We start from the raw sequence: 12741 nt of genomic DNA on the forward strand, positions 1-12741 counted from the left end.
TTCTGCAATCTCTGCTTTCAGTGAAACCTGTGAAATACAATAGAACAATTCTGCTGAATAACAAGCAAAAAAACCTCTAGCTCACAGCAGTTAAACAACGGATTGACATCTCTTGCCTATAACTGTTCAGAGAAGCTAAGCAATTGGAACAGGAAAAGCTGTTTAGAAACAGACCTCCTGGATCCATGTTTGTCCTGTAACTGACAGCTGGGCTGATCTGCTTCTCATGCTGATAACAGTATTTCATGGTTCTGCTTTGTCAGCCCTCATCACACTTTGTGTTACCATGGAAATAAATCAGCGTTAGACAACTGCAAGGCAATGTCTACTCATTGCTACTTCATCTATACATTTATAATACAGCGCTGGGGAAAGGTGCAGTAGAGTAGTCTGAGAATATACCACCCTCTACATGCCAACAGGGTGTACCCAGCAAAAGCAGCACGGCTCAAGGGCATGAACTGCGTGAGGCATTCACTTAGACTCACAGCTGTCGTAACAGCCTAGCAACTTCTGCAAGGCAGCAAATACAGAAGTACATTCAGGCTTAAAAAACTGCCCTTTATGCAGGGTGGAAGACTGCACCTACATTGCCACCCCTTGTTTTTAAGGAATGCTTTTCAAGGCGTTCTTCAGTAGCAGTAGGCAGTGAACACTTGCTGGTCTCAAACTTTAGGACTGTTCTCCAGCTCTTGAATGCTACAGCACAGCTTCTCATTCCTCAGCCTCTTCATCAGCATAAATCTTTTAAATCAGTAGCTCAGCTCTACAAGGAAAGGATGTCCCATGATCCAGAAGCCCTACTCATCCCAAGCAAATAGGTTTTTCCAGGCTCCGGTGCTCACTGGAGTGGATTGTGTAAGATGGCCACCACTGACTCATTTCCCAACAGCCGCCCCAACAGTTGATCGTGACTCAGTCCCTACCAGCCTGGACTGGAGCTCATAACTTATGAGTTCAAAAGATCTGTAGTCAGACACCTGTTATATCTCCCTATAAGAACTGTTTACATTCTAAACTACCTGTTGTTTAGGACCAGAAGGCAAGTTGTAATTTTATTGCTTATTTCTCAAAAATCCTCCCTGCCAAACTGCAGAGGGAGGTCCCTGTAAAGCAGTCAGCAGTTCCCAAGCAGCTGATCAGAACCAATCCAGATCCAGATCCAGATCTAACACAACTCTCATCTTGTTTGCTTTGAATCATTAGAGCATTGCAAAACTTGAGCACAACTGCTCTTCATACAGAAAAAAAAAGAATTGGTCTTCGAATTCCATCCAAAACATTTATTTTAAGATATCATACACAACAACCTCTAGCATCTTGCTACCAAAACCTTCTACATAGGTACAACAAAGAGCTAAAACAAATTCTCGAATGACTGAACTAGTGATACTGGCAATTAAAGGAGCACAGGGTCCTGTACCAAAAAGGGTCTCTATTGATTTACCTTGCTCAGGAAGAACACTGGCCAGTTTCAATTTAATGTTGAACATCTGCCACTCTTGTTCTTGTGACTGCTCTGCTTCCTACCTCTCTCCTTAGGAGTCACTATCCCCACTTATCATCCAAGCCAGCTAACATGGAATGGCTTTATTTAACACAAACACATATTACTTGTCTTATGCAGCTCCAAACAAAAGCATACACAGTCTAAAGCCAGTGCTTACCCAGCTAAACTGATCCCCCTTTTTTTAAGAGGCTGTGTCTTTTAACACTGAACACAGTTTAAGAAAACAAATGTTCCACTGTTTGTCTCTGCATAGTTTTCCTGTGCTTGTGTATTGGCTTTACAGATTTTTTTGGCAGTCTTTGAGGGTGGGGATGTTTTATCCTATACTCTCCGATATCTGATACGCTAGTCCTCAGGTGAAAGGAAGCTTCCTAAAGCACATCAGAATTTCCTAAACAGCACCTTATGTGTGCAGACAGAATTTATTGACCTCGCAGGTCAAGGTAGCTAGCCATTTTGGAAATCTACTGAATTCTTACAGCCTTTCAGAGGCCTCCCATCTACAGTGTGCAGTAGCACACTACTAAGACTACTAGCTTAACTTAAATTACCGTATCATCAGCAGATACGCAGCTTGTATCCCATATAACTTAAAAGGGGGAATTGTTTGTCTTAACAAACAGATGCATTACTGACTTTAATCATGTTTTTAAGCTTTAACATGTTCATATTCTGCTTAATAGTGCCAGAAATCAAACTACTACTTGCTGTAGAACCATCTCAGATTGAAATGTGATTTATTAAATCATAAAAAGTCATTTTTATAGCCATAATTTAACAAGAAATGCCAGTAACTTGAATTTTCTATCCTGATTTCTCCCCAGCACAATTTGGCTATCCAGTGACCCTCAACATGCTGCCTTCAGTACTGGAGAAACCTGTTTTCTATTACAGTGCCTTGTTTTTGCTTCGAACAGTTATCAGTCCCATAATTTACAGAATGAATTGCCTTACTACAAAGACCTCTTCAAAATTAGGATGCTAGTGCATTTTTTAGAATGATCCTCCTTACTGCAAGGAAGAAAATCCAACACTATTTAATAAACAAAGATTCTTACCACGTTTTCCAGAAAACGGGAGGAACAAAAATCCAGCAGTCAAATGAAGCAAAGCAAGAATTCAGCAGTTAAGCATCATCATATAGGAAATAAGTGTCCTTCTAGTGTCCCTACACAGAAGGATGAGGAAGCCTGCTGCAGAGGGGAAAGAAATTCCCGACACACAGCAGAGGCACAACCACCTGACTTGATGAGTCATCAGGCTCTCCCCCAACAGCACAGAGGATTGCCGCAATAGCAAAGCAAGCTACCTTCAAGCTCACTGAATCTGTGCCCTCCTGAACAGCACAGTAGCGAGCAGAGTCAATTAAAATCAGCATCATTCATTTTAAGGACCTCCTACAAAGCCAATAATCCCACTGTCCCAAATGCTCCAAGATCACTCTATAAAAATCCTTGAAAGAGAGAGAGTGCTTTCTGCTAGAGTTAGTTCACCTATCAGAGCTCTAATGTAATATATGCATGTCAGTGCATGTTCTCTTCTGCAACAGCTTAATAGAACCATTTAACAGACTGCACAGGACAATGCTGAAGACACTGCAAAACCAATTGCCTGAGTTTTTAAGAATAGATATTGATTCTTTTCAAAATTGTAAATGTCTTGGGGACTCACTGCTGTTATAATTTTTTATTTAAAACAAAACTCCACCTAGTTAGCAGAAGCATTGGTGAAACTGCATAGCACCCAAGACCTTAGTTATGCAGACCGATGCTCCACACTGACTGCCAGCTGCCGGAATCTGTTGTCGAAGGTAGCTGCACACCAACATCACGCTCTGCCTGTTGTACAAAAGACAAGAGCTACGCAATGTCTCTCTGCAGACACTGCACGATCTCAAGAGTTCCCTGCAGTCTTTGTAAGTTCATAAGACTAACTTTGTAAGGTCTAAGGTTAGCAAAATGTCAAATTGCGACAAAAGCTTAAATACAACAACCCAAACTGTATAACCAAAACTGATACCAGTGGTATCCTGAGGTGCATTAGGAAGAGTGTTGCCAGCAGGTCGAGGGAGGTGATCCTGCCCCTCTACTCAGCCCTGGTGAGGCCTCATCTCGAGTACTGTGTCCAGTTCTGGGCTCCCCAGTACAAGAGAGACATGGAGCTACTGGAGAGAGTCCAGCGTAGGGCTACAAAGATGATCAGAGTATTGGAGCATCTGCCCTATGAGGAAAGGCTGCGAGAGCTGGGCCTCTTCAGCCCGGGGAAGAGAGGACTGAGGGGGGATCTTATCAATGTGTATAAGTACCTGAAGGGAGGGTGTCAAGGGGATGGGGCTAAACTCTTTTCAGTTGTCCCATGCAAGAGGCAATGGGCAAAAATTGAAGCACAGGAAGTTCTGCCTGAATATGAGGGGGAATTTCTTCACTGTGAGAGCAAAAGAGCACTGCAAGAGGTTGCGCAGAGAGGTTGTGGGGTCTCCTCTGGAGATCTTCAAAGCCCACCTGGATGCAACCCTGTCTAACATGCTCTAGGTGGTCCTGCTTGAGCAGGGAGGTTGGACTAGCTGGATCTCCAGAGGTCCCTTCTAATCTTACTGATTCTATGATTCTATGAAAACTGTAGTTAAAAGCACAAGACTAACAATTCAGAGTCAGCAGCATTACCTTAACAAGTTAACAGTGCTTGGATTCAATCTGCTGGAGTAATTTCGAACTACAGTCATTTACTTTACTATACCCAAAACATAGTGATGTGTTTTCACTTCCTAGAGTAGAAAAAAAAGGACTCAGAATATAAGCCCTTAAGTACGATATCGAGGAACGCTTAACAGACACCCACAGTGAAACTTAGTCAAATAAAAAGTTTTCCAAAGAAAATCTCTCCCCCTCCTACTCTACCTGACAACCTGGATTGAAGAAGTTCTCACTTTGGAGAGGATACTACAGAGCACAACTCACACTGGCTAAACAGCTTAGGGTTGCATTTGAGTCATGCTTTAGAATTGAGCCTGCCAACTTTTCTTAGTTCACCTGAACAGATTTTGGTACAGTACATAAATTCCACTGCCCACAGAGGAGGATGTGTTGCAAGGACCTCATAAATTTTATGATAATCATTGTCATAGATTTCCTGTAACTTGGACGGTTTATACATCTCCTTCCAACAAATAAAATTTTAAGAGGAAGTATTGAAAAGAAAACCGCTGTGTCTAAATTATCTGACAAACGCAGAAGTTATTCAGTATTTCTTCATCGAGAATCCAGGATACTCTCTCCCTACAGGGAACAATAGGCCCAGAATATATGTCATTTGCAATGCAAACTAAACAGTATTTTCAGAAACTTCCTCTTTAATATTATGCAGAGTTGTAAGTTTAGCATAATAAAACAAGAAGAATTATTTCAGACTTCTCAGTCACAGAATCACAGAATCATTGAGGTTGGAAGGCACCTATGGAGATTGCCTAGTTCCAAGACCCCTCCCCTTGACACACTCAAGGAGAGTCAACTCAAGTGGTTAATATTTTATCCAGTTGGGTTTTAAATACCTCCCAACATGGAGACGCTGTCACTGCTCTGGGCAACCTGTTCCAGTGTTTGGCCACTCTCACAGGAAAAAAGTTTTCTTACATTTAAATCAAATTTCCTGTATTTCAGTTTGTGCCCATTGTGTCTTCTTTCACTGGATACCACTGAGAAGAATCTGGCTCCATGCTTCTTTACTTCTTCCCATCAGTTATTTGTACACACTGGTAAGATCCACCTGAGCTTTCTCTTCTCCAGCCTAAACAATTCCAGCGCTCTCAGCCTCTCCTTGCATGAAAGATGCTCCAAGCCCCTACTCATCTTTGTGGCTCTTTGCTGGATGTATTCCAGTATGCCTGTGTCTTTCTTGCACTGGCAAGCCCAGAAATGGACTCAGTACTCCAGAGCTGAATAGAGGAGAACAATCACCTCCCTTGACCTGCTAGCAACGCTCTTCCTAACGCAGCCCAGGATACCATAGGTGTTTTTGCTGCAAGGGGAATTGTTGGATTGTGTTCAACTTGATGGCTGCCAGGATCGCCAGTTCTTTTCCACAAAGATGCTCCCCAGCCAGACTTGATGTATGGGGTTATTCCTCCACAGGTGCAAGATTTTGCATTTTCTTATGTTGAAATTCTTAAAATTCCCGTTGGCCCATTTCTTTAGCCTGTTGAGGCCCCTCTGAATGGTACTGCAACCATCTGGTGCATCAACCACTCCTCCCAATGTTGTATCATCTGCAGTTTAAGAAAATCATGCAGGATCCATTTTCTGGGCTCAGAGAGATACGTATTATTTTCTTCCTCTTACAGGCATCTGAGAAGCTTACAGGCAACATTCTTGCCATAAGCTTAGAGCTAGAAGTACTGTTTCTTAAACTCAAAATATATTTAGACATTTACATATTTGTATAGTTTCATTTGCCGCACAGCACTTTCAGGCTATCTCTGCACTCAACAGGTTAGGAGTCTGCATATGCAATGCTCAGTTGTGGATCCATCTAAAACCATCCAAGATGATTCATTTTGTCTGCAACTTGTTCTTGGGACCTATAAATCCCTTCCTCTCGTCATGTACTGCTGCCCATATTACTATTCAACACACAGGTAAATCCAAGTGCATTCAAGAGAAAAGACAGGAACTAGAATTATGATGCCACTGTCAGCATATGACACTTGTCCTGAAGTCTGATGCCTTCAGGAAAGATAATAGCTACAGGAGCTTCAGAAAAGACAATGGCTACAAAGTGAGTTTGTGAAATATGAATTCATGAAGCCCACCTCAAGCTCCTGCTACTCTGCTATCCTCTTTCTCAGGATAAATGGGTATGTGCCTGTGGGAATGGTGATATATATATAAGCCTGATACTTTGGCCAAACATCACAGACTAAACAGACATAATATAAACATATTTATATCTAATACATATATAACATCAGAGACTCTATCCTACTGCAAAGGTGGGCTATGAAGCCCACCCATGCAAGAAGCACCACCACCGTAAACTGTTACTAAAGCATCCAAGGTTTTAATCAGAAGCTTGGGACATTTCTTCAATTAGTCCTGGAAGTGACTAGAAAAAGTTGTTGTGTTTGAACATGACTGAGAAGTTAGCTGGCAAGATCAACCTAGCTAGAAAGGCAAGTCATTCAGTGCATAACTGTTTTGACCCATGAAGGTCTGATCAGCTCAGTAGATACCCAGCCTTCTGACTTCAAATTCAGTCTCCATGCTATATCTAGAACGGGTAAAGATCATAGTTTTATCAGATAAAATACTCCTGGTCATACCAAAAGCCAGTGTCCATGCAAACAGCTCTTCATCAGCTGACTGGTTATAAACTATTGTGTGTTCCATAACAGGTTTTTCTACAGTGATTCTTCTTTTCCTTCTAGAAGCACAGAAGGCTTCTCTAGAAGGGCTCTGGAGTTTGAAATGGATGATCCTCCTGTTATTTCTTAGTTACTACACTGCTTCATTAATTTACTACTGCAAAAAAATTGACATGTTTTTCAGACTGCTATGCATCCTGCCCTTTCTTTGCCTTGACAGACTTTCACCCAAAAGAAAGATCTTATGCAACAGGGGTCCAAGCTGCAGTACAGAATTCTAAAACAAGCTTCATGGCTGTGTCCCACAGTGATCTTCTCTTATCCTGATCCTGTCATCTGACTGTTAGGGGTGAGCATCTGCTTAGTGCAACATTCAATTATTTCCTCTAGAAGGCCAATAGTTTCATTAACCTCACTAACATTACTGCAAAGCTAAAATCCACCCTTGATTTTATTAAATAGTCACTTTAGGTGCATTTGTCATCGTTACCTGAAATATTTCTTGTTGCTTTAAGCATTTCAGATGATGACAACAGAATGTGATAAACCCAAAGTCCTAAGTAATTAGAATAGCAAACTTTAGTAAAGTTCAGTATAGCAACTTCTGAACAGTCAGAAGAAGTTGTGGCTTAAGGCATAAAAGGTGTGCAACCTCATAAAATGACTATTACTAGATTTGTAGTCAGGCTCAGTTTTACACGCAGAAGCATTTGGCTCACTGATAACATACGAACTCAACAAGCTTCATTGCTACCTAATCCATTGTCCCGAAATGCTGTAAATAAAATAGCTAAAATATTGAGCACAAGTTCAGAGTAGACATTGCATCATTATACTTTAACTTCTGTAACAGTTTTAAAGTCAGGATACTACAGAATCTTCAGTTTACTGAATGAGGTATTTGACAACCAGCTAGTTTGAAGAGCTGAATAATTTGGCATGAAAGCCTTTGAGAAAGATCTAATACCCTTACCAGATAGAAGTACTCTTTTACAGTACTTCAGTATAATGAAACAGCTGGCTGGAATCACAACACACACATACTGGACACAGGAATCCAGTAAAAGGAAATTACACTGAGGTTGACTTTCTCTGTAACAGAAAACTTCGTCTTGATATTTTAAAGCAAGTTGAGCCATATTTGGAGATTTTATTTTCAATTACCTGAGGTATTTACAACTTCTTTAGAACAGAGCCACATAGATTTTAATACTGTTTAAAGTACATACTGTGGCCGTTGTCTGAACACCTACAAGGTGATATGAATTTACCTCACAATAATGAGACCCTCAAGATTTCAAGCATGTAGAGGAAATTCACACAACAGAATTAACTTTTAAGAAGTCCTTCCCAAAGTTATCTGCATATAATAAATATTTTAGTTTCTCTGAAAAGTTTTTTTTAAGACATTCCTTTAACAGCAAGAAATAAAACTATAATCATGAGAAGGGCCAAATGATTACCCCATTAACTGAACAGACTTCTTGGAAATTTTAATATCCTGTGCTAGATTAAAAATATTAGAACACAAGCAAGGCATTCCTCAGGCCCTTAAAGGAAACTCACATACTTGAAAATGTTCATCCACTGGTATAAGCTACTCTAAAAAAGGCACAATTTTGTGCCTATAAAGCTAATATATAGGTGTTTCCTACAACTTTTCTAGCTGTTATAGCGTATTACTGCTCATGTTTAAAGTACAGAAATGCTGACCAGCTTTATGAAGATACTATGTCCACTTATCTTCTATATAGTCTTAAACAACACCCCTCCCACTCCAGCACAGCATGCAAGCACACTTGATAACATCCTAAAGATGGAACACAGTAAGCAGAACATTACATCTTTGTGGAGCAGATTTCTGCATTTTTCTTGGGATGCAGCCTGGCAGACAGAGTTACATGGGCAGGCTGGTCAGCTGAAACTCAACAATGCACCAAGTTTTTAACTTGGCCACCAGAATCTTTACAAAATGAGCAAACTTCATGATTAACAGATGGTTTTCATATTACAGATACACTCTCCAGGAACACTGTTTGCTGTCCCTAAGAGTTTACATCTGCAATGCATCATTTTTGGGCAGAAGGAGTTTTAGTTCTTTTAACTGTTTACTAGGACAAGTCTCAGTCGTTAATTGAGGTAGCAATGGTCTTCAAGATTATTCTTCTCAGGATTAAACAGATGCCAGATAGCTAATGTAGAGAGTCCACTGCTATAAAAACATGGCTGTGGTGACAGCCTCCCATATTAGATATAACAATCCCTGATGACTTCTGATTTTAAGATATCCACAACAGACAGACTCCCTAAAATGCTGTAAGCTATGACAAAACTGTGAGAAAGCTATGTCAAACTGCCACCATGCATGTGTTAGACTGTCAGATAAATTATTTATGGAGAGAATGAGGAGTGCCCCTGAAATTTACTGTTAGACAAGCTCGGAGAAGTAAGCAAGCTGATGACCCAAGAAAATAAATACAGTAGCTAATACTGATCTTCGACTCCCCTTTTGGTTAAGTGATAGCAATAAAAACCGATAGATTACTACTCTCAGGATTTATTCATATATATCTTACTGGTTTTCAGAGTAAGTGTATCATTTCAGTAAAGCCAGGCAATATAAGGCAAATCTCATTATAACAACCATATAATACACGGAAGTTTAAAGAGACAGCAACAAATGATCAATCTTTTTAAGAAAATTGGAGTTCTTTGGCAAAATTTGACAGAAAGAGGAGAAATAACTGCATAGACAAAATAAAAAATTAAAAAAGTTTACATGAGATGGACTGCAGAACACACTGCCATGAGATATTACCAAAACCAAAAATTTAGCATAAACCTTGCTTTCCACTTTCAAAGGAGGAAAAAAAGATTTTTTTTTTCCAGAGCATAAAAAGAGATAAAAGAATGACACCTAGAAGATACAGTTTTCTTGACAAATCACCTGTTAAGTCCAACAAGCAAAACTAACTTATTCCTAACAGGAGGAAAAAAGCTGAGACATTTAGACTCATTCCATTTCCTCTCCTGGAGTAGTCTCTATTTCTCTCTATCCAGCTGGAAAGCTATAGTCACATGTTTGAAGACAGTGAGTAAGAGTGAACTAGTATGATATTCCAGTTGAGCACATCATCTGTTTCCGTTGATAGTGTTCCATTCTAAAAAATCATGTGGCTATAACTGTTCAAGAATATCTCAATATTTTCAAGTGAAAAAAAAAAAAAAAAAAAAAAAAAAGGCTACCTGCCTTTATAATCAGTTATACAAGCAAGAGAGAAAGAAAATTATTTCAGTTCTTTGGGGTAACTGAAACCATTACCTGGCCAGCATGCAACGCTTTTTGATCAACATCAAAGTAACCGAAGATATCAACCAGGTTATCCTGTAATCCTTCTACTCTTTTTAAAAGGCAGATGACTGATTAGGAATACAGCTTAAACTGACAAACAAGGAATTTAATAGCATAGGGGAAAAGAGTAGGAAGGGATTCTTTAAGCTCAGAAACTCAAAGAGACAGTATTATGGTTTACAAATACAAAAAGTGAATTGTATTATTTCTCACTGAACTCTCCAGTGGAATCATCTGATAGCATAATGGTCTATTGCTACTTCAGATGATATCGTGTAATACTAGTACCCAGATGCATCTGGAAGATAAATGCATTAAAGTATATGAAGGGAAAAAATTAGATATAGAAGCAGATTGATGCCTATCTGGATAGTGTGTGTGTGTGTGGGGGGGGGGGAATTAATATATACATAGTTGAAAATAAAGGCTAAATTTAAGTTAAAATTGTGTAAAAAATGGCAAGGTATATTAATCTTTCATGGGTGAACCTTAAAAGTAGCAATATATCTGTAGAAGAAAGTATGTGATTTGGAAAATGGGAAGACTGCATTTACAGGAAATTGAGAACTTGTGTTGCTATTGCAACATAAGACTTCAACCCCCATTTGAATAGTCAGCTGATGCCAGCAGACATTTTCCAGCCATGTCTTTATTTCTCCTTCCATCTGCCCCGCAAACTGATGTTCAGGGTTGTTTATCTTTTTTTACTGTCATGCTTTGGCCCCTCATTATAGAATTAATAGTAGGGAGTTTTTTTGCTCCATAAGAGAGCAAAATGGATGTCAAAAAGGATATCTGACATAATAAAGTGACAAGTACAGAGAAAATAACCTGCAATGTTTTTGGCAGCTGAAAGACCTATAGACATTGATTTCACTTCACACGTTCTCAAGAGGAAAGTAATAAAATGTAGATACTATTGCTATTAAATATTTAAGTGTGATACTCATCAAGAACACCTTTAGAAGTACTGCAAAACATTGGCACTCTGTAGATCTACAGCAGATGAAAGTCAGCATAAATATAGCATCTTAAAATATTTTAAGGATCTGCTTCACAGCTATTCAAACTTATACTTGCCAATACCAGCTCACCCAGAGCACATTTTTTGGTGAATAGCTACAAACAGCTGGGCCAGCAAACTACCTTCAGCATGTTATCAGCAGGTTTTACTCCTTTTCTACCTCCTGTCCACTCCATCAAGTACTATTAGCATTTGAAATACCACAAAAGATCAAATAAGCAATATACTTTCACTGAAGTGTTGCATTACAATGAATGAAACCATTACCAAAAGGTTTAAAAAAAAAATATCTCCAGCTGGACTCCAATGTCTCTAACCAATGGAAACCAGTAAAATTTGAAGAAGGAATCACTGTGGTAACTGTATCAAGTGGGCAGATCTTGATACATGTATAGTCACATGCTCTGAAGTCACAGCTATTTGTGACAGGAATGGTATCATTCAGATCCCAGTTTCCTGGGAAAGTTTTTTGAATTTAAGCAACTTTTAAATGTGATGTTTGGAATATCTCACCTAGATTAGGATTTTATCACTAGCTATAGGAACAGGAAACAGACGATTTTTCATCACTATTTGCAGTCACAGAACAACCAGCACGCTCTTTTGCTCAGAAAAAGTTGCCATCACTGGAGGTGGTAAGAAGTCAGCAGCAGTGTTCTCTTGTTCCCTAAGGTTGTTATATATTCACTGCAGGGCTATGAACAAAGCACAGTAAGATTCAGTTTCACCCATCCAAGATGACGAGGTAAACTAGCATAGGGAAACTGGCCACTGTCAATGCTGCTCTTTACAATGTTTTCTGATGTATCACTGGGATGGATGTCATCAGGCATTTTCTCAGAAGCTCAGAAGGCTTCTTAACAGAAGCCCTATTCAGTGGACTGCTTTCCAGATCTTTTCTCCATTAATTAACTATTTTCCTTCTTATGGGGAAAAAAAGGAACAAGGGCAGGAAGAGCACTGCTTCAGTCTGAAGACGTTCCCATTGCAAAACAGATCTATAGGAATAACATCCATTAACTATGTACGTTATTTGCCCCAGTCAGGGCTGAATATGTGACAAACTCCGGAGTCAGCTCCTCCCGCGCTCCCCCCGCGGAGACGAGGGTGAGGGCAAGGGCAGCCTGCGGCGTTCCCACCGGGCGGGCCGAGGGCCCCCCACGGCCCCACGCCGCTCTGCCCAGCGCCAGTAAGTCGGCGAGGCGGGGACGGCCATACAGCTCTCTCGGAGGGGGGCGCGCGCGCCGAATGGAGGCCGTTAACGGTCCCGGGAGGGACCGTTGCCCCCCTCCCGCCGCGCGCGACCTCCAGGGCGGCGCGAGGCTCGGGGTGGGGGGGAGTGGGGAGGAAGAACGACCCGGCGCGCAGCCGCCGCGCGGAGAGGCGGGGGAGCGGGTCGGGACAGGGCCCCGGGAGGGGGGGGTCGGAGGCGACGGCGAGAGACGCCTCACCTGCGGCCGGCGACAGCCCACCCAACGCCCGGCTCCGTCCGGCGGCAG

The 12741-nt window shown here is 40.8% G+C and overlaps 1 protein-coding gene across 1 annotated transcript in view; it reads right to left on the reverse strand.

The window, feature by feature from the left end:
* Positions 1 to 12720, reverse strand: part of ATP6V1A (ATPase H+ transporting V1 subunit A) — a 31041-nt gene extending 18321 nt beyond the window's left edge. The window contains exon 1 of the mRNA XM_062594958.1: positions 12694 to 12720. The gene's annotated coding sequence lies outside the window, so the exon portion shown is untranslated. The remainder of the gene's footprint in view (positions 1 to 12693) is intronic.
* Positions 12721 to 12741: the final 21 nt, after the last annotated feature.

Source organism: Rhea pennata, chromosome 1, assembly GCF_028389875.1.
Source record: "Rhea pennata isolate bPtePen1 chromosome 1, bPtePen1.pri, whole genome shotgun sequence".
NCBI lineage: Eukaryota > Metazoa > Chordata > Aves > Rheiformes > Rheidae > Rhea > Rhea pennata.